The following is a 19,316-nucleotide window of genomic DNA, read 5'->3' as shown; positions in this document are numbered from 1 at the left end:
CAGGACATCCCCCACAAGAACCAGGGATCCAGAGGCCCGTAGGACTCACCTCAGGCTCATGGGGACCTCTGGGATCCAGGCTGGGCACCCCACTGCCCTCCACAGCTCATCCCCAGCCTGGCTGCGGGTCTGCACGCTCAGAGAGGGGCAGAAAGGGAAAAGTTTAGGATCCTTCACTTTTGGGGAGCAAAAAATCCCCAAATCCTGCTCTTCATCTGACTCCGTGGGGGCAATCTCACCCCCAAAGTCAGCTTCCTGGCAGGGGAACAGATCCCACAGGAGGCAAGCACAGCTGACAGCCCCACAGTCACCCATGTCCCCTCCTGATCCATGGGACTGCACAGGGTTGTGCTCCCCCCCCCCAGCCCACCAGTCCCCAGATCCCTGCACCAAAAGCCCCCTATTTCACCCGGGACAGGGGCTGGGGACATGCAGCCATCATCACCCCGCTGTGGGGCCGCTCACAGCCCCCACAACCGCCCTCCTCTCTCCGTGGACGCACTCACACACCAGTCCCCGCCACACAGCGCTGTCACTGCCGGGCTGTTGTTGCCCTCCTCGTTCCCAAAGCAACAGGGCCGCCCCGCAGGCCTCACGTCACCACAGCAGCGGGGACATGGCAGCGAGGCCGCAGCTGCGGGACACGGTGGCGGGTGGGAGGCAGAAGGGCCACAGCTGGGTGTGGGGATGCTCGGCACCCACCCCATGCACAGGCCCGATGCTCCTTCTCCTCCTGCTGTAACCCAGCCATGCTTCCCTGCTCTTATCCCCCTGGTATTTGTAAGGAAAGAGGCACAGACACAAGGGACTGGTGGCGAGCAGCACCTTGTCTCAAATAACAAAGGCTCAGGGAAAGCAGATAATAACCACAAAAAGCTCACAGTGAAGGTTCCCCCGGCACAGCCAGGTCCCTGTGTTTATCCTAAAACTGAGCGGTGATCGGGGAACACACAGCAGACCCCAGTGCTTCTCCCAGGTCTGTCACCAGCCACCACACAGGGCTGATGAGGAAAGAGCCACGCACCAGATGGAAGTGCAGATAATAGAGAATGTTAAAATACCCTTAAAAAAAAAAAATCAAACAGCTGCCAGCACTGCCCCCCAAAAGGTGCTGTCTGTTCACAGAGGTGCCTCTTCCTGCCCTTTGTCACAGCCTGGTCCCCAGCTCACCTGCTCTGCTGGGCTCCTGCAGCACCCAGCCTGGCACAGCACAGCCTTGTCACCCCTGGGGAAGCAGCCCCATGTCTGGGAAGCTCTGTAATAAACCCTCTCCTCCCTTAAGGGCAGCCTCAGACAGCTGTAGACTTGTCACTGAACACAGCTTGTCCCACACTGCATCACTGAGGAGCTCCAGGTGGCTCCGAGCTCCATCCCCGTGGTCCACTCAAACACGTTTCACCTGGGCGCCTCTGCTCAGGGCACTTGTGCAGGGTCAGATGCAGGGCTAAAGGCAGTTCACTGCTCCCCAAGTTTTGCTTCAACCCCTCACGTCCATTTCAAGCCGCAGATGCTCCTGTGGCTAAGGAAAGAACTGATTCACTGGCTGACAGGACCACAGTGGAAAACTGAATTCATAAGATGGGAAGCGAGAGCATTCCCAGATTAGGTAACTAGAAATTAATTCCTCATTTGTAGTGAGCATCACCACTATTTTGCCAGGAATCAGTCCCAGACGCCTCAAACTAAGCCTTGGGCAAATGCCACAGGACTGCAAAGTGCGAAATAATTATCTAAAAGAACATATCAGCTATTCATCTTCCCTAAACACTCATGCAAAAAGGCTTCTGCCTAAGTAACTGGAACAGAGCAGGCCCACAGCCATTAATGCGCTGCAGCTGGCAGCCTGTGCCTCATGTCCCCATGTCACAGCCCCCAGGTGGGGATTTCCCAGCCCACAGGTGTGCAGGGATCACAGCAGGGAGCTCGCAGGATTCCTTAACACAAGGCACATAGGCTTTATTTCTGAAGGCTGGTTTTTATTACAGATCACAAATCACCATTAGCAAGTATACTGTGATTATAAGGCAAATATACACGGTAGCTATTAAGAGAATAACACTAATTAATAGTAGCAGCAGTTAGAAATAAAGGCAATTAGAGGTAGGAAAAAATCAGTAATATAGCAACAAATACAGGTTTGAACTTACAATACCAGTTTATCAATAATACTATGGGAATGAAAAATACTTATGAATTAGTAAGTAAATCAGTAATACTTATAAGTTAAACTACTTATGAATTAATACTTATGGATTACTCAATTAATACCATAAAAGCAAATATATTTACAAGAGCCTATACTCAACAGGACTATGCTTATAACAGGTTATACTTACCAATACTATGCTTATGACAGATTATGTACGTACACAATCATAAAACCACCAGCACTAGATGCTTCAAAGCAATGCCATAAGGGGCGTCTAGGTCATATCAACCTAAAAGGGGTCTAAAACTGATCCCCAAGAGAACCACCACCCCAGGAAGAGGACCAAAGAGTTAACCCAATGTTCCAGCAAAGCTGCAGCCTGATTGAGGAGGAAAACAAAAACAAGAGGAGCACAAACACCATGGGAAGTTTCTCTGAGAATCTCCACTTGGGGTAAAAATCAGACAATTTTATATCAGAGACCTAAGTGGGCATAGGACACCAACTTCTATAGGTAACCAATAGGTGCTATTAACTTCAGCCAGCCTCCTGAGACAGTCAATAGGTGATGGTGGTTCTAGTTTTCATTATTTTTCTTCGAACAAAAATGTTTGTTTTGTTCTTTAACATTGGTATCTTGAGGACATCTTTGGTTCTCAGGTGCCCAACTACAACTTGAAGGATGCCACCTGCACCCCTCAAGGATGCTCCTTTGGTCCCCAAGACAAGTTCCCGGGCTAGCAGATATTTTCTCCTATCAGTCTTCAGCAGCTACCTTATATCAGGACTTTCTCATCACAGTCAGGAGCAGTTGCAGAGTTAACCTATCATTCTGGAAAACAAAGCTACTGTCACAGGAAGAGGTACATAATTATGGAACATATATATGCCCATTGAGAATCAGACATTCCTTAAAGTCTCTTCAAAGTATCAAGCAAAAGAGATTCAAATCCTTGCAATAAGTCGCCCCTGGTACATAGGGCATCAAATCACCCTCTGGCCAGGCAGGCACCCTGTCCCAGTACTGCCTTCAGCAGGGGAACGACCTGAGCTCATCCTCCCACTGTGCTTTGACCCAAGAGCTGCATTACCTATGTGCTGACTTCTCTTTCCTTTATGTTCCCTGCGCTGCTACGGAGATGAGCAAGTCATTAACAGGCAGAGGGAACGGCAGGGCTCTGAGGTCAGTGCCCAGATGTGACCTGTAGGTGTTTTCCTTCCATCAGCCAGAGAGCAGTGGGTGCAGGTCAGTTTGCTTACACCCACTTTACCCAGTGGACACCACAGTAAGGATGCCTGATAATTTCACAAAAAAAAAAAAAAAAGTTTAAGTTTTTTTTTTCTTTCTAGACAAGTTCTTCTCAAAATAAACCAGAATTAACAGCACAGGAGAAGCCTGGGATAGGGGAGCTCAAACATGCTGGGTAGGGATAAAACACAGTAAGAGTTTCTTGTGTGCTGACTTCAACCCTAAAGCCTTCCTCTCCGTGGCTCCTCTTCCCACATCCAGATTCTACCTTCTCAGGGCTGCAGGCAGCCACAGCAGGAGCAGAACCACCGTGGTACCAAGGCAGAGATGTGCAGAGACTCACCCAGCTGTGCACCAGCCAGCCTGCTGGATGAAGAGCAGCAGACGAGCATTTCCACAACATAACTTACCTCAGTTCCAAATAAAACTCCATCTGCTACTGCCAAGACTGGACCTCAGACACCAGGCTGAACATATCCAAACCCATCTACTGTAGGGCAACAATGCAAGGACACACGAGGACGTGGTTTATCCCTGGGGAAATTCCAGATTACAGCATTTAAGAGGTCCCCACTTTGTAGGGGTGCACCAGGTTGGAGAAACACAGCACCCAGGGGGCTCAGCCCTGCTCCTGGCTCAGGCACCTCTCTGGGCTAGGTAACCCTGCAGCCAGCCCAAAGAGGGGTCAACTCCCTTTGTCAAGACCTTAATCACTCAAAGCCCTCACAGGAAGCAGGTGAAAGCCAATGCACTGAGAGGAGAGCTGCAGAGACCCTGGTGATGGAGCCAAAGGACTGCATGCTCCCTGTGCAAAGCACTGTTTTATTCAATTTTCTCAGCTTCTGCACACAAAACCCTTGGGGGGCTCCAACATTTTGCAAAACACATACGTTCTGCCAAAGCTGCTTAATTTCTGAGAACAGGGAAGGTAAACACTGCAGATTATTACTTTTTCTAGCTGGCAGGGACTTGGAGGGAAATGAATACATCACATTCTCAATAGACAGCACAGTGGACAGCAGGGAAGTGTCACTGCAGGTGCACACCATCAGCCAGGCTGTCCTCCGTTGGTGGCAGCTGAGCAGAGGAAAGCCACAGCCAGCTTCTCCTGTAGCTTCTTCACCATAACTGTGGTTCTACAGACAGCGGACAACCCTCCAAGCTGCCTTTTTTAACCAGAAATGGACATCAAATCAATATTTGGGGGGGGTACACACTTTGCTCGTACACACACTCTGCACCCACAAGATGTAAAACCTCTCCCTGCTACCAGAGCTGGCTCACAGGAGAGCCTTGGTGGTGGTGAATCGAGACTGGAAGGATCTGGGTGGGCTCCTGCAAGAGGAGCAAGTGCCTCAGGAGTAAGTGCAGGCCAGGGATGGTGGAGATGTGCTTGTCAAACAAGCTCTCCTTGCTTTGTTGGAGCATCATGACCAGGAAAGCATCATACCTAGCAGCAGGACTGACCAGCACACCCACATCAGGACTGAAGCACACAAGTCTTTTCCAGGATTCTTTCTCAGGACACGGCTTATCAGTTCCAGAAGAGGCTTGCAAGCTCATCACCAAATGAAGCAGCCATAACAGGAGACCTGCATTCTCAAAGAGACCAGAAAGGGAAATTTATCCACAGATGCTCAGGACCATGAGCTCAGATGAAGTACAGGGTTCACATCACTGCCCCTAGAGGTGCAGATAACTCGGTCCGTGCAGGCAGCTGCTGAACAGGGCTGAAAATCCTTCCCTTGGCCCCTGGGAAATGCTGTTTACATCGCCCTTATCCTCCTGCAGAAACAAACAAGCACACAGCAGGGCAGGCACAATGCATTATTAACTTCTCCCTCGCTGCAGTGTTAGGAGGATGCAGAGTGCCATCAGCCCCTCCCAGAAGCCCTGCCACAGGCTCTGAGCTGAGAGGCCCGATGACACCAGCACTGCCTGCCGTGTGAACACCAAAAACAGGGCCCCCAGGTGGGTTTGAACCAGGCACTCAGAAGTGTACCTCTCCTGGCATCATTACTGTGCTAACCCCATCAACCCCGCAGCATCTACAACAATGTTAGATGCCATCAAAGTGTTTCCTACTGAATAACAGCACTGAGGTCACTTACCCAACTGCAACTTCGTGACGTCCCAAATAATCCTCTTCAGTTCAAGCAGGATTCATATTTCTTTTCCCCTCTGAGAAAAAAGGAGAATAAAACTTGACTCCTTTTAGCCACATTCCCCCTGCCTTCCTCTGAGCAGTTCAATCCCACGTTGTACGAGAGAACATTGATTTTCTTGGTAGCACAGACCTCAATGCACAGCCCTGGGTTTGCTTTTCTCCTGTTTTATTCCCATCACGGGAATCTATTGTTTCCTTACTTTTTGCTTACTTTCAGTCCCAGTTCCAAAACCTGAGCTCTCTTCTCCAAGACAACATGACAATATGTCAAATCCATACATTTTGGAGATCCTGACATTATCTGTGCAGCCATCAAATTGGAAAAAAAAGTAAATTGTTTCTCTCCACTGCTCTTTAGAAGAGAGCAAAGACCGTGTCCCCCACAAATGTAATGCCTCCTAGGTGTTTTGTTTCTTTTTCTTCCCTTAATGCTATGGAACCACTTAATCCAGCCAGCTGTCGTAGTGGGTAAATGCACAAGAAAATATATAAGCCTCGAGAAGCTGATCACAGTTCAAGGGGAATCTCTGATATGGAGGGTAGCAAGGCAATAACTGAGGCTGTCATTCTCAGGAGACAAGGCTACAGGATGATAGGCAGGTTTTGGATGGAGGCTTGACTCCAAGCACTCACATAACATCTCAGTCTAAAGAAAGGGGACAGGTGTCCAGGGAGCTATCACCTACACCATTACAGGGCTGTCCAATAATAGTGACAACCCCAGGAATGCCTTAATCCCAGCTGTCCTGGCCCCATGTCACCTCTGTGAGGCAAAGACCACCCGAAATCCTCGAAATACACAGGGCAAATATGCTGCACACCACACTGTAGTTTTCATTTCATGGTCTTTCGTGGCTACCGGGGCAGAGCAGGGGTCAGTCTCAGCTCAGGAATGGGGCAGGAGGAGATTTGGCCAGACCAGGCAGCAACTCCACAGGGAAACTGGCCTCCAGGAGCTCGAGTACTGCTTGGCATCCCACATGGTAATACCTGAGCACCCATGGCCCAGCAGGATGCTGCTAGGGTCAGCTCCAGGGCTCACAGCTCAATGCCAGAGGCAGTCCTTCCTCCCTGCAGCTCCTTCAGGCTGAGGAAAAAAAAAACTCACTTGCCTATCCTGGTCTACAGCAGTTTGTGGTTTCCAGCATCACTTGGCAGCTTCATTTGTGTTAGGACCAACACAGAGTCCATGCAATAGGTCTCCTCGGCTCTCAGCAAGCACACCATCCACAGGTCCAGTTCCTCTCCTGCAGGGCATTTTCAAACACCGACATCTGGTTCTGTTACCTGAAGCAAGGGAGAGAAAGATGAAAAATATACGGTTGTAAGCAGGACACAGAGAAAGGACAAACCCAGCCTGCGACACGTTCCAGCCTGAGCCCACAGGAGCACCTGGCAGCGTTACAGCAGCTACGAAGCACCACGAGGAGCTCAGAAGCAGCGATGTGCAAGGAGCAGCCTGTTTTATTAATCACTTGTGAAGCGCTGAAGGAAAGAGCTGGTTGCAAGCACCGCGTCGGCCACGAGCGGCCAGCTCTGCTGCCAAGTTACAGAATCACAGAATCACAGAATTTTCTAGGTTGGAAGAGACCTCAAGATCATCGAGTCCAACCTCTGACCTAAAACTAACAGTCCCCACTAAACCATATCCCTAAGCTCTACATCTAAACGTCTTTTGAAGACTTCCAGGGATGGTGACTCCACCACCTCCCTGGGCAGCCCGTTCCAATGCCTCACAACCCTTTCAGTAAAGAAATTCTTCCTAACATCTAACCTAAAACTCCCCTGGCGTAACTTTAGCCCATTCCCCCTCGTCCTGTCACCAGGCACATGGGAGAACAGGCCAACCCCCACCTCGCTACAGCCTCCTTTAATGTACTTATACAGAGCAATAAGGTCACCCCTGAGCCTCCTCTTCTCTAGGCTGAACAAGCCCAGCTCCTTCAGCCGCTCCTCGTAGGACTTGCTCTCCAGGCCCCTCACCAGCTTCGTCGCCCTTCTTTGGACCCGCTCAAGCACCTCGATGTCCTTACAAAGGAAAGGACTTTTTGTTACAAAGCAAAGCAAGCACTGAGGAAAACAAACAAAAAGCTAAGCGTGGCTTCATTTGCTCCAGGCAGTTGCCTTCGCAGGCTGGATACGTTAGCCACCTTCAGACTGCCACAGGAGCAGAGTTTGAACTCAAGCAAAACCCCAAAGCGGTTGCTCTTTTGCCTAAAAAGGGACACTGGAGGGTCTTTTGCTCAAATATTTGACTGGATTTGTATCTGGATGCCTTTAGCCAAAAAAGCTGCAAGCTTTTGGTAAAGAGCAGCTACAGGGAGGCTGTCCTGGGCTGGATCCAAAGCACTGTTTGGGCATCTAGTACATCCCTAAAAAGTGGATATGTGGGGGTATTATCGGACTCTATGGCTTTTATGTGAGCAATGTCCCCCACACTGACTCCCAGCACATCACATTTTGGCAGCAGGAGTGGAGGGCAAACTTTCTATTCTCCACGGACTGATCCAGCTGAGTTGTTTAACAGGCTCCTTAGGTTCTCCTTCAAATCCCTTCCATCCTTCACAACAGCCATAAAGACACAGCCAGCAACCAAAGCAGCCCCCAACACCTGCTGCAGGTTGTCCTTGAGAGAAACCTTCCCACCTATAAAAGGACAGCTTTGTAATAAACATACGGCCCCAAAAGCAGAGGGGAAAACCTCAACACAAAGCAGGTTGGAGCCTGCCATGGCACTAAAGGCTGGTCAGAAAGCTGGAGGGGTCTGCCCAGGGGGCACCAAAGGCCTGAAAGAATGAAGCTGCCAAGCCACAGATAACACTATTTAAAGCTGACAGGGTTATAGATGACAAGACAGTAGCCATGAAAAAAAATAGAAGTGAAAAAATTGGCAAAATAGTCAAAGCCAGGTTTGCAGCTCTGCAAGGCAAGGCTCAGCACTGCAGGCCTCACCTGACGCAGAGCTGGCAGCCCCACCACACAGCTTCGGTTTCCCGTTACTGGGTCTGTTCTAGGAGCAGCTCAAGAGGACGCAGGTTTGATTTGAGCAGCCTCTCACCGCCAAAGATGAAAGCAAGGACCTAAGTGCCCCATTTGTGACTTCCTCTCACATTGAGAAGTCCTCTCAGTGCACTCCGGCACCTGATCTCATTACGAGGGAAAAGAGGGAACAGATGGGAACATAAAAAGGAGCTGTCAGCCATCAAGCACTGACCCCATCCCTCTTCCCGCTGCAGTGGGAGAATGACTGGCTGCTCTTGGAAGGACAACAAGGCCAGCAGGAGGACTTCAGGTGGGCAATAAACAGCAGCAGCAAATTAAGCCTTGGTAAACAAGAGATCCTCTTGTCAGGAGGAAATTCATCAGGACAGATGCACGAGGACTGTACGGCCAGGATTGCTCCTGTCCCTGCGAGAAGGGGTGAGCTGAAGCCTTCCCAAGTTGTACGTGGCTTGGAAATTTGGCGTTTCTGGGCATCTTGAGTCACACTTAAAAATGCCACCACTCACCTAGGACAGAGGTGAAAAAAGGAACCTGTTAGCAGGTTCTACCAGATCAGTGTTAAACATCCCTAAGATGGGCTTAACAACAATTAGTTTAATTACAATTAATCACAATCATTCCCCCGTAGCAGGGAGAAGCCAAAACAAGCAGCCCACACAACTCCTCCTCACCCAGGGGCCTTCACTTCCACCACACCAACCCAAGGACTTCATCCCTAACTCCCACAGCAGGGAAAAATATCCACTTCCATACCCAATCTACAACCTTTTCCTCTTTCCTGCAAATAGAAAAAAAAAAAAAAAAATCCCTCCTATGCCAAAAGCAGCATGACCAAAGACAGACCAAGGATGACAGCGGGTGTCAGAGACTTGCACTGATCTCATTACAGGGACCCGGCAACCTGACTGATCTCCCTGGGACTCGATTTTTCCCTGTAAGCCAAGTCCTGCAGTAGTTAGTTATTTAAGAAAAGGCAAAGGGCTCACAAACAGCTCATCCACATTTCTGTGAATGCCGCAGTGCTCATCTAGCTTCTCCTTTTGTAAGGCCTGAGCAGCTCAGTGTCTTCGGTAACAAAGAGAATAAGCTTTCTTCGTACAAAAGGCCTTTCACCAGGCTGACTGGATTGGAGCCCAAAGTATGGGACACCTTATCTCACCCGTATCCTTCAAGCCTGCTGGCTATATCAGCGCATTAAAACATGTGCTTGCTGCAGTCCTTAGAGGAAAAAAAAAAAATCAGCTTTTTAGACAGAACTGAGATGCCCATCATAACGTGCAGGAAAATTAAGGTCCATGTTTTAGGTATCAGCATTAATTGCCCATGAGCAGGTTCCTGTCCTGCAGAGGACACAAGGTGTCACACTCCACCTCTGCTGTGGGGTGAGATGCCCAGCACGTCTGCAAGCAGGGGCAGCTGCCTGCCCCCATCACCGACCCACAGACCTTGCAGAAAAGGGCGAAGGAAGGGCTCCGAGTGCCCAGCTGGTGTCTTCAGCCCAAAGCAGCACCCTTCACCTCAAAAAAAGAAAAAAAAAAAAAAGAAAAAAAGAAAAAAGAAAAAAAAACAAAAAACAAAAAACAAAAAAAAAAAAAAAAAAACAGAACAGGGCAAATTAAAATTATACCAAGCACCAAGACTTTCTCGAAGCATCCATCGGCTGAACTTAGTGAGAAATAAAGGTCTACGGTTTTCCTTTAGCACAGCCCCAAGGCAGGTGCCTTCTTTTAACCCTGCCCAGCTGCTGCTCCCCCTTTCTGAATTGAGAGCTGGATGCTAAGATCTCACAGCCACAACTTGTCGGGCTGAGCACAGATGGGTGGCTTAGCTTTAGTTCTATGACTAGGAGACAAACACTCCCAAGTCTGTTTGGAAGTGTTTTGTTTTGGTTTTGTTTTGTCCTTCCCCAATCCTGAACCCAAGGGAGGGCCCTGGAGCAGCCCCTCCAGGCTTTCCAGCTTGCTGGGCTGCATCTCTTCACAAGCCACAGAAGGGCTGCCCTTTTTCTCCTGTCTCGCTAGCAAAGCGAGCTGAAAGGCAGTCAGGGACAGGCAATCAGTCGGGAAGGCAGCATCCCTCTCCCTCCCGACGAGCAGACAAATGGGCAGGCATTTGCAGAGAGCTCTGAAGGCACATCACCCTGTAGAGGTGCCCGTCATTAGTCCTGCTATTCCTGGCTCACAACAAAGCTTGTTTGTTTTCGGCAAAAGCTATGAGAGAATAAAACACTCGCACACATCCTGTCTCCCTGGGAACTAATCCCGCACTTCTCCTCCTGGATTTAACCGTCCGTTTGAGCCCACGGCAAAATTTCAGACACCTGGCATGAAATGCAAACAAGGGTCAGATATCAAGTGCTATCTCTGAGGATGTATTCCCAAAGGAAGCTCTGTTCATGACGGTGATAATTCAGGTAAGCCTGAAACAGCTGCTCTTCGGAAGAAGCAACACAAGGAACTGACCCCCAGCACACCCCTCCCAAAGCCCTGCTCAGCACCCCAGCAGGGCAGGGGCTGCTGCCAGTGTGGGCTCCCTGCCTTCCCAAATTCCCCCAAGTCTTCAGTACGGGTCCATCTGGCCACTTCAGAGCAGCAGCAGCCGTCTTTCCAGTAAAACGAATTCATCTCGAAGAGAAGAGGCAGCTGGCAGCTGCTCCCAAAGCAGATCCTACAGCAGACAAGAACACCACTGCACTTCCAGATGTTCTGTAACGCTCGTTTCTCTTCCTTTCCCTCGCTCCTCACAAAGCAGAGCACACCTGATCATCAGTTGGATCAGGTAAAACCATGGAAAAAATTAGGAGGAAGGGACTTTTGGGTGTCTCTGGTGCAATCCCCTGCTCACAAGAGGGCCAATGTTCAAAGATAAATCAGATTGCACATCCAGCAGTGTTTAATATCTCCCAGCCTGGAGATTCCCCACCTTCCAGGCCCCATAAGCCCATATTTGCCTTCAAAGTTTCCAGACACAAGTTTGTCATCGGCTGTGACAAGAGATGTTCTGCACTGTGATCCCGCAGCCCTTGCTCTGGGAGCTGACCTCAGCACACACCTTCAAAGTCCTTGGGTGACTGGAGAGAAGAAAGTCTCCTGTTTGGGTTGCTTTTTGTTGTGAAGCAGCCATCTGTTGAACCATCAGCCGAGATAAAAACGCCAGCTGCTTCCTACCAAAGAGGGAGGCCTGTGTACAGCTGAAAGGCACTGAGGTTATCTGCCTTGTGCATATGAGCGCCAGAGAATGTGCAATGGACCAGTAACCCCACGGAAACAGGGAAGCAGCTTTTTGGGAGGCTGGGTCTGGAACAAAGGCTGATTCTCACTCCAGGTACAGAACAGATACCACTGTCCACACCAGTGGCTCTGTGCTCCCTGGTGTGGGGAGGCAGATGCTGCTGGTCCAGATATCCCTGTGGCAAGTACTGTACACGGGGAGCAAGAATGATATCAAAAATCTAAGCCCTGATAGCAAGAATTTTTCAAAGCATCCTCAATTCAGCCTTGTCACTACTGCAAGGTGAATAGGCACCACTCGCTTTAAGCATGGTTGACTGCAATAAATTGGTGCAGGCTTGTAACTGCTCCTAGTAGATATGTTATAGTGAAGTGTGAACGTCTGTGCTAGGACATTTTTAGTAAGAAATATGAAGATACAGATTTCCAGACTTCTCCCGGTGAGAGGAGGAAGGCTCAGCATGTCAGTGATTCAACCCGAACTGGCTCTTGTAACAAAGTCAGGAAGGAAAGTTAGACTTGTTTTTTGGTATGTTGAGTTTCCTCCTTTTTCTCTTTCCTGGAAGAAATAAATGTGATCCTCAGGGCAATAGCACCTAAAGGACAAACACAAGTCTCAGTCACGGTTACCTACGTTGTAGGAATTTTAAGTTCTGGTCTCAAGAAGTATGCCCTTTTGAAACCACCCAGAGCTCCTCGCAGTGGCAGCAGGGGGTTAACAACAGCACTGGCTTCTGCACCATCATCTCCTGGTCTATCAGCTGCACACAAACACAGCAAGGCATGGATCCGCATCCAGAAAGACAGTTGCTGGTAGAAAGCAGAGGGTTTCAGCCAAGACACAGAGGCCAGAGTACCAGACAACCCGATGGAGCATATGGTCAATGGGCTGCTGAAATGGAAAGAAGGGAAAGGGTTCCTGTAGTGCCCAAGCCACACAGAGGAGGAAAAAGCAGAAAGCAAGTAACATTCCTGAGTCAGGCCAGCTCACGGGCTCCGAGAAGCAGAGCCACAGCACAGACTGGGTGCCAAGATTTACTCAGCTAACATATGCCGAAACCCTCAATAAAATAGTAGCTCTGTTTTCCACTGAATGAGTAATCTTTTCTATCAGGATGCAATCAGGAGCCCAACTCTGATTTGGCAGGGACAGCCTTTGCTCTGATTAGGAACCTGGAGATCTCAGCTCAGCCACTCAGAAGATTCTTGGTTGCTTGCAGGCATCCACTGCCCAGCCAAAGCAAAGCCAGAGCTGCTGCCTGCCTGTTCGTACAGCCAGGGGTCTAACTGTTAAGGCTGCCCTGTGTCTTGATAGGTATCTTGATAGAATATGGCTTGCTAGAGGGGTATGTCTCCTACGGATCTACAGTTGAGGATGTCTTCAGCCACCAAGCCTTGGCAAAGCAAAGCTGAACCCTCCTGAGATAAGGGATGGGATCTGTGAAAGCCACTGTCTGAAGTCCAGGACTGAAAGGCAGAGGTCTCAGGTCTCCATCAAGAGAAGCTACTTGAGAGTGCCTCCTGCCTTCTGGTGGGTAAAGCAATAACTCTGTCCCAGCCTGAAGTCTCTGTGGTGAATACCAAACATGCCTCAGGTGTCTCCAGGTGAGGCGCGGGGCTGGCTGAGGTATTCACAGCCAGGGAGTTCACTAAATGCAGGCCAACTCCTTCGTCTGTTCAACCTAGAGCACTACTACGTCCCCATATATTGATTCCTATGGACAAATGTATTTTAACCCTTAAGAGCTCAGATCTTAAAAAGCTGGTCAAGAAAGCTCAATTCTGAGGCCTGGTATTCCCCTCCCGAAGGACACGTCCAAAGACAATTGGACTAAAGAAATATTCCTTCAAATAGCTACACAGTAAAGCCTCTATTTTTCTCCTGGTCTTTGTCACTCGAGCTGTCCATCAGCCCCTGGCCAGACAAACACATGTCCTAATTAAACGCAACTGTAAATGCCCAAAGCAACAAGAGCCGAGCTTCACTGGTGGCATTTGGCGAGTGACAAAATGCAGAAGCTTTTGCTAACCGTTCCTTGAAGGGAAAACAAAAGTTTAGAGGCACCGCTGCTGGAAGGCCAGAAGGAGAGCGTTAAGTACTGCCAATTGGCAGATTTAAGCATTGTCTGGGAAACGTCAAGTGCTGTCAGGCTCTAACAAAGCTATGCAGTAGCAAGGGACTCCTATGGGCTCACCTCTGAGGAAGGAGACTGATGGGCCCTCAGCCCTGCCAGCAGAAAGCAGCTTGTTAGCAGCTGGCCCTCAAAAAGAGAGGTCAGCCCGCCACAAGGACCAGCATCTCCCTCCCCTACCTGCTGCTGCCTTTGCAGCCTGGCCCTGATGGCAGAAATCCTCCCAACTCATCCAGTCCGTGCTCCAAACCCTGTGCTTCTGGGGCCTGCACCCAGCCCACCTCAGGGAAAGAGACTGACAAAACGCTCGTTAATTCTACTAGGGCTTAAGACTTCATTCTCCCACCTCAGAGCAAAGGGAACGGAAGGAGATTTTGTTGTTCAGTGGTTCCAAAACAAGTGAAGAAACAAACCTGACCACGGCAGCAGCAAGACAGCTGTCACTGGAGCAGAGATCTTCAGAGCCCTAAAATACCCTTCCCTCTGGCCTCCAGCTGCGTGGGATCGCTTTATACCACCTTACACAAACCCCCAAATACTTCCCACAAGCTACCAAAGAAACGGCACTGAGGTTGCCCACAGGTTTAGGCATCGGCTACCAAATACCCCATTTGTCTTCAATAAAAACCACCAGGTCTGGCTGAGCCCTAGCAATAGGACTGGGGTCTGAATTACTGATGTAAGTGGCTTCAGCAGGGTCAGTGCTGGACCCCAAAGCCTTCCTTTCTCATTAGCCCAGCCCCTGCTGCCTGACCACCTCGATTTCCACAACAGCCAGCTGGCCTGCAGGAACCAAACAGCTCCAGATTCGGGCCAGGGCACCCAGCAGAGCCAGGGGAGGACAGGCGGCTGTGAAATGGTTCCACCAAGCCAGGACATTGCCATGGGCTGACAGCAACGAGACCTGAGCGTCTCCATCCCTTCTGGAGGGGCATCCCCCTCTGGCACTGCCTAATATCTGTTTCCTCACGTGGTACTTCAACACCAAAGCCATCGATGCTTTCACACCACCTGAGATGCTCGGTTAAGACCACAGCTGTCCTCTGAGGGGAATGAAGAGGGAAGGGGAAGCGTGGGGCAATATAAATTGCAAAGGAAATGAAGAATCGGAGCTTCCTGAAACCAATCCATGATCCAGACATTTTGTATCTGTACAGATGCTACCGTACTCGGAACGGCGGAGCATGAAATCCCATTTCACAGGGAGAACAGAAGAGCTTTGGAGCTGAGCACAAAGTACAGTGCTGCAAACTCTTTGAAAGCCAGTGGAGCACACCTCCTCCCGGGGGTGGCCAGCTCCGTAATTGCCACATTGCTTCACAGTAATGATAGGGGGAGAGAGTCAGGACAGCTGCAAAAAGTAAATGAGACACTTCTCAGAGGGGAAAAAGGAAAGAAAATAACCAAGGTCTTTTTACCCAACTGTTTGAGACAAGAGCCATCAAAACATGAGAGTCGGTGATGGACGGCTGGGGAGAGCAGTCAGGATTTGAGAGCCCAGACTGCGTGAAGTCAGAATGAAAATTAACATTCATTTAAAAAAATTACTTGGTATTTTGTTTGCCCTAAAGGAAACCGCATGTAACAAGGCAAACATCCCATTTTGCTGCCCAGAGGTAAAGGATACGGAGACTGTCACAGCTGATGGCAGGGTGAGGAAGGGACACAATCGTTTTCCATCCAGTGAACCTGGAAAAAAGAAGAACACTCACCTGATCCGACAGGCTCACTGCTCCTGGCTCTGACAGGTGTTAGAGCAGGCTGTGCGGCTCATGGCCATGTACAGTAGGATGGGCAATTGCTCATGGTCCTGTTGGAGAGGATAGCAGGAGCTAAATCCAAAGCTCAGCCACCCCGACCTTTCTTCTCTGCTCTGGTTTAGAGGTCACTTACATTTTGAAAATAACTCCACACAACTCACCTTTTGTGCATTGATCCCATATCCATCAGTTTGACCCCTTAAAGGGTAGCGGGAGACAGAACAAGTCATTTCCCTTACACGGGGAACACTTGCTCAGCCCCCCAGCACTGGAAGGAAGTTACCCTTTGATGCAGAGGCAGAGTTTAGGGTGGTTCTGCCAGCAGAGAGCTTGGCCCCAGTCCCTCTTCTTGCTCCTGCCTTCTGACAGGCATCTCGCTGCTGTGCCGGGATGAAAAGAGGGCACGCACACAGCTGAGGAGAGCCAGGTTCCCAGCCCGCCTCCTGCCTTCCAGGACAGACCTAACACCCAGAAGAATGAGATCTGGGAGTCAGGCATAACATCTCATTTGTTCCCTACAGCTGCCCCTGTTCTTTCCCCCGTATCATTATGGCCACAACACATGGCAATTACGGTCCCCCCTGCGGGCTCATTCTCCATGAGGTTTTCAAGTGCAGCTCTGAAGCAGAGCTCCATCTAAACGGAGCTGAGAGCCGCATCTTAAAGCTTGGTGGGAAGCTGGCAAGTCCAGTCCTTGACAAAACCTTCAGTCAGTCTTCTTCCACCGGCCAGCGTGGTCTTTCATGCCCTCTGCCCTGTGCTCTCACACTTCCCTTTGTCACACCAAATTCCTGTACAATTTACTGTTAATGAATAAAAAATGCTCCAGACTGCACTGAACAGGGAGCCACGAGCTCTTTCTCTAGGCACAACCTCATCCTACCTGCCACAGCCCCTCACTCAGTCCATTGAGCCTGAACACATTTTCATTGTGCTCGAGTCCCAAACTCAAAGGACCTCAGGATCCTTAGCCACCCAAATTTCTGCTTTTATGCCTAGACAGTCCTCCTTACCCCACACCCTTCCTGAAGCTAGCTGTGCCCTGATAGTCCAGAACTAGATGTCTGTACCATGCCAGCACAGCAGGTGTCCAATCCCCAACTTGTACTTCCAGCGCCTAGAAGTTAACTGACAGCTTTTAAATAAGCAAAGATCTCCCATTTCTTAGCAAGAAAGGGTGTGATTTTATACAACAGCTTTCCAGCCAGCTCATTACAGCAGATCAGGGACCTACACTTCACCTGGATCCTAGTGCTTGTGGCCAAATCATGCTGGGAACAGATTTCCTGGGTCAAAAAATCAATGTCCTGCCTTTTTTTTTTTTTTCTTTTTTTTTTGCCGACTAGGTGTTCTAGCTGTCAGTGTAATAGTACCTTGTGCAAGGACTGCGTGGCTAAAACTGATCCCAGGTTTATGATGCAAGATGTCCCACTCAGGTGCACGAACAGGTAAGTGGTAGAGGGTATCACTGATTTCCTGAGCTGATTGCACTGGAAACTCAGTCAGGTACAAGACCCTGCAACAGGAACTATAACAGCATAACAGAAACATCCCTGCCTCAGAATAAGCAGGAACTACATTATCAAAACAATCTTGGATGCAGACATCTAGTTTTTGCCATAAACTACTTAATTGGTCCACAAACACCAAGTGGACCAACTCTTGTCACAAGGCCAGGACTAGAAAGGAGCACCCCAGGAATACAGACTGAGCCTGGCTACAGGGGGTCCTGAGGGAATTAGAGTCAGAAGCAGAACTCTTCCTCCATTTAGTTTCCACAAATCCTCAATAGCAAAGAATTATTTTAACTGCTTTTCTACATGGTAGCTTCTGCAGTTTGGGGCAATGCAGTAGTGCATTTGTAGTAAAAAGCTTTGCAGTATTTTCATGGACTCGTTGCTGTTCAAGCATTTTTAATTCGTTTAACTCTAACAGTGGCTCTGGAAAAAAAAAAAAGTCAAATAACGGTTTCAGGCATATCCCCTTACCTGCTCTCCTAAGAAGAGTGCTGATAACATGCTGATGTTTTAATTGTTGTAATCTCATCCTAATCCAAACCATAGCACCCTACCAGCTACTAGGAGGAAAATTAACTCTGTCCTAACTGAAACCAGGACACCTGCCGAGGATGTGATCTTGAAAGCGTGACTGTGATTAATTCGATTTTTCTGAATAGGAATCACTGGGACGGAGAGGAATGTGCCCAGACTTCAGAAATGCACACAGCCTAAACACACAGGGACAGCGTACATGACCTGGAGGATGAAGAGCCAGAAGCAGGACCACTGGAGTTGCAGGCTGCCAATTCAACATCTGGTAATGACAGAAGTAATGGAGATTGACTGCTTTTCAGATACCAAGAAATGACTGCTTCCTCGCCCGAGGTTTAGAGCTGAAGATCCCGTTATAACACAAAATCAAGCTTCGTGGTGTCCGGGCAACTCTGCCTGATCCATCCTGGAAGAGAGATCGCTGTTCTGAAAGACCTCGGCTGCTTCACCTGCGAGGCTGAGCACCCGACAAATCCTTCACCGCTGCCTCCTCTGATTCATTACGTTCTCACCCGCACCTTCAAGACGCCTGCTGCTCAAGGTCAATTAAGGATGAAGGATGGAAAAGAGGACAATGATAGCAGGAACCAGAGCAGGGCATCAAATAACTGGCAGCAGAGCCCTAAAAGGAAGCAACAGATAGCGAGGCATTACTGTAACAATGCAGGTACAATACATTTGAGCATTCTCCACATTATAGATGCTTACAAGGCTGGGTGCAAGGAATCCAGACACACTACTCTAAACAGAAATGCAGAGCAAGACATGCAGTCTTCTCTTCGGAGAGCTTGCCATAAGCATTAGTAGTGCCTGGGCTATCGCCTTCCCTACCTAGGGCAGCTCCTTTCCATCCCCTGTCCGGTGCACGAAGCACAAAACCCTGCTCTGGATCAACCCTTCCTTCTCGTCTGCCTCTGGCATGGCCAGTCCCAGGTTGGACTCTGCTGCTTTCCAGTTTTAGCTTGGTTTAGAAGTTGCTTTTTTCCCCCACTTTTTTGTGCGCTTGCTTTTTTTGTTTTGTTTACGTCTTTATTTGCTTCAGAATTCTCCACTTTTAGGCTTGCGTTTCAAGTCCTCAGCAGTTATAGGCAATAACCAAAAAAAGAACAAAAGCTCTTCACATCATAGTATGAGCAGCCAGGGATCTGAGGAAAAGCCTGGGATTGAAATGAAGTGAGAAAAATTTGGCACACAACCCTTCTGCACTTCAAGCAGACTCAGAAACATCACAGCAGACCTGTGGAGGGTCCCACCCAAGCATACAAAGCCCTGCTTTGTATCTTGCCCATTTTCCCCCCTAAAACCCTCAGTTTCACATGCTCAGAGTCCACATCCACACCTCCAAGCCTCCTCAGAGGCTTTCAGATGCGTGCACCTCTTCCACTTGGTTTGCCAGCAAGGCCCGATTTAGTCAACGTCACCTCACCCTGCCCTGCTCGAGGGGGCCAATAATTAGCATCTTGATTAAGACTGTATTGCAGAGGCCAGGGGAAAGCTTCTTGGTACAGACAGCTCTGCAGAAATTAATGCGGGGCCAGCACATGCAGTCTGGGCTCCTCCTGAAATACTGAGGCC

At 49.3% G+C, this 19,316-nt stretch overlaps 2 protein-coding genes across 13 annotated transcripts in view; both read right to left on the bottom strand.

Moving 5' to 3' along the window:
• HYDIN (HYDIN axonemal central pair apparatus protein) overlaps positions 1 to 1,782 on the bottom strand; it is a 112,073-nt gene extending 110,291 nt beyond the window's left edge. Inside the window, exon 1 of the mRNA XM_068693549.1 lies at positions 1,171 to 1,782. The gene's annotated coding sequence lies outside the window, so the exon portion shown is untranslated. The remainder of the gene's footprint in view (positions 1 to 1,170) is intronic.
• Positions 1,783 to 2,500: 718 nt separating this feature from the next.
• The window catches only part of CMTR2 (cap methyltransferase 2), a 31,630-nt gene continuing 14,814 nt past the window's right edge, over positions 2,501 to 19,316 (bottom strand). The window contains exons 3-8 of one of the 12 annotated variants that reach the window (XR_011099804.1): positions 8,518 to 18,363; positions 6,327 to 6,852; positions 5,510 to 5,579; positions 3,809 to 4,990; positions 3,241 to 3,445; positions 2,501 to 2,981 (exon numbers count right to left, since the gene is read on the bottom strand). The gene's annotated coding sequence lies outside the window, so the exon portion shown is untranslated. Of the gene's footprint in view, positions 3,446 to 3,808; positions 4,998 to 5,046; positions 5,184 to 5,509; positions 5,580 to 6,326; positions 6,853 to 8,517; positions 18,364 to 19,316 lie in introns of those variants that run through there. The other 11 variants (XR_011099808.1, XR_011099806.1, XR_011099809.1 and 8 more) reach the window with 11 other exon arrangements.

This window comes from Anas acuta, chromosome 10, assembly GCF_963932015.1.
Source record: "Anas acuta chromosome 10, bAnaAcu1.1, whole genome shotgun sequence".
In the NCBI taxonomy this organism is placed as follows: Eukaryota; Metazoa; Chordata; class Aves; order Anseriformes; family Anatidae; genus Anas; species Anas acuta.
This window is presented reverse-complemented; position numbering and strand designations above follow the sequence as displayed.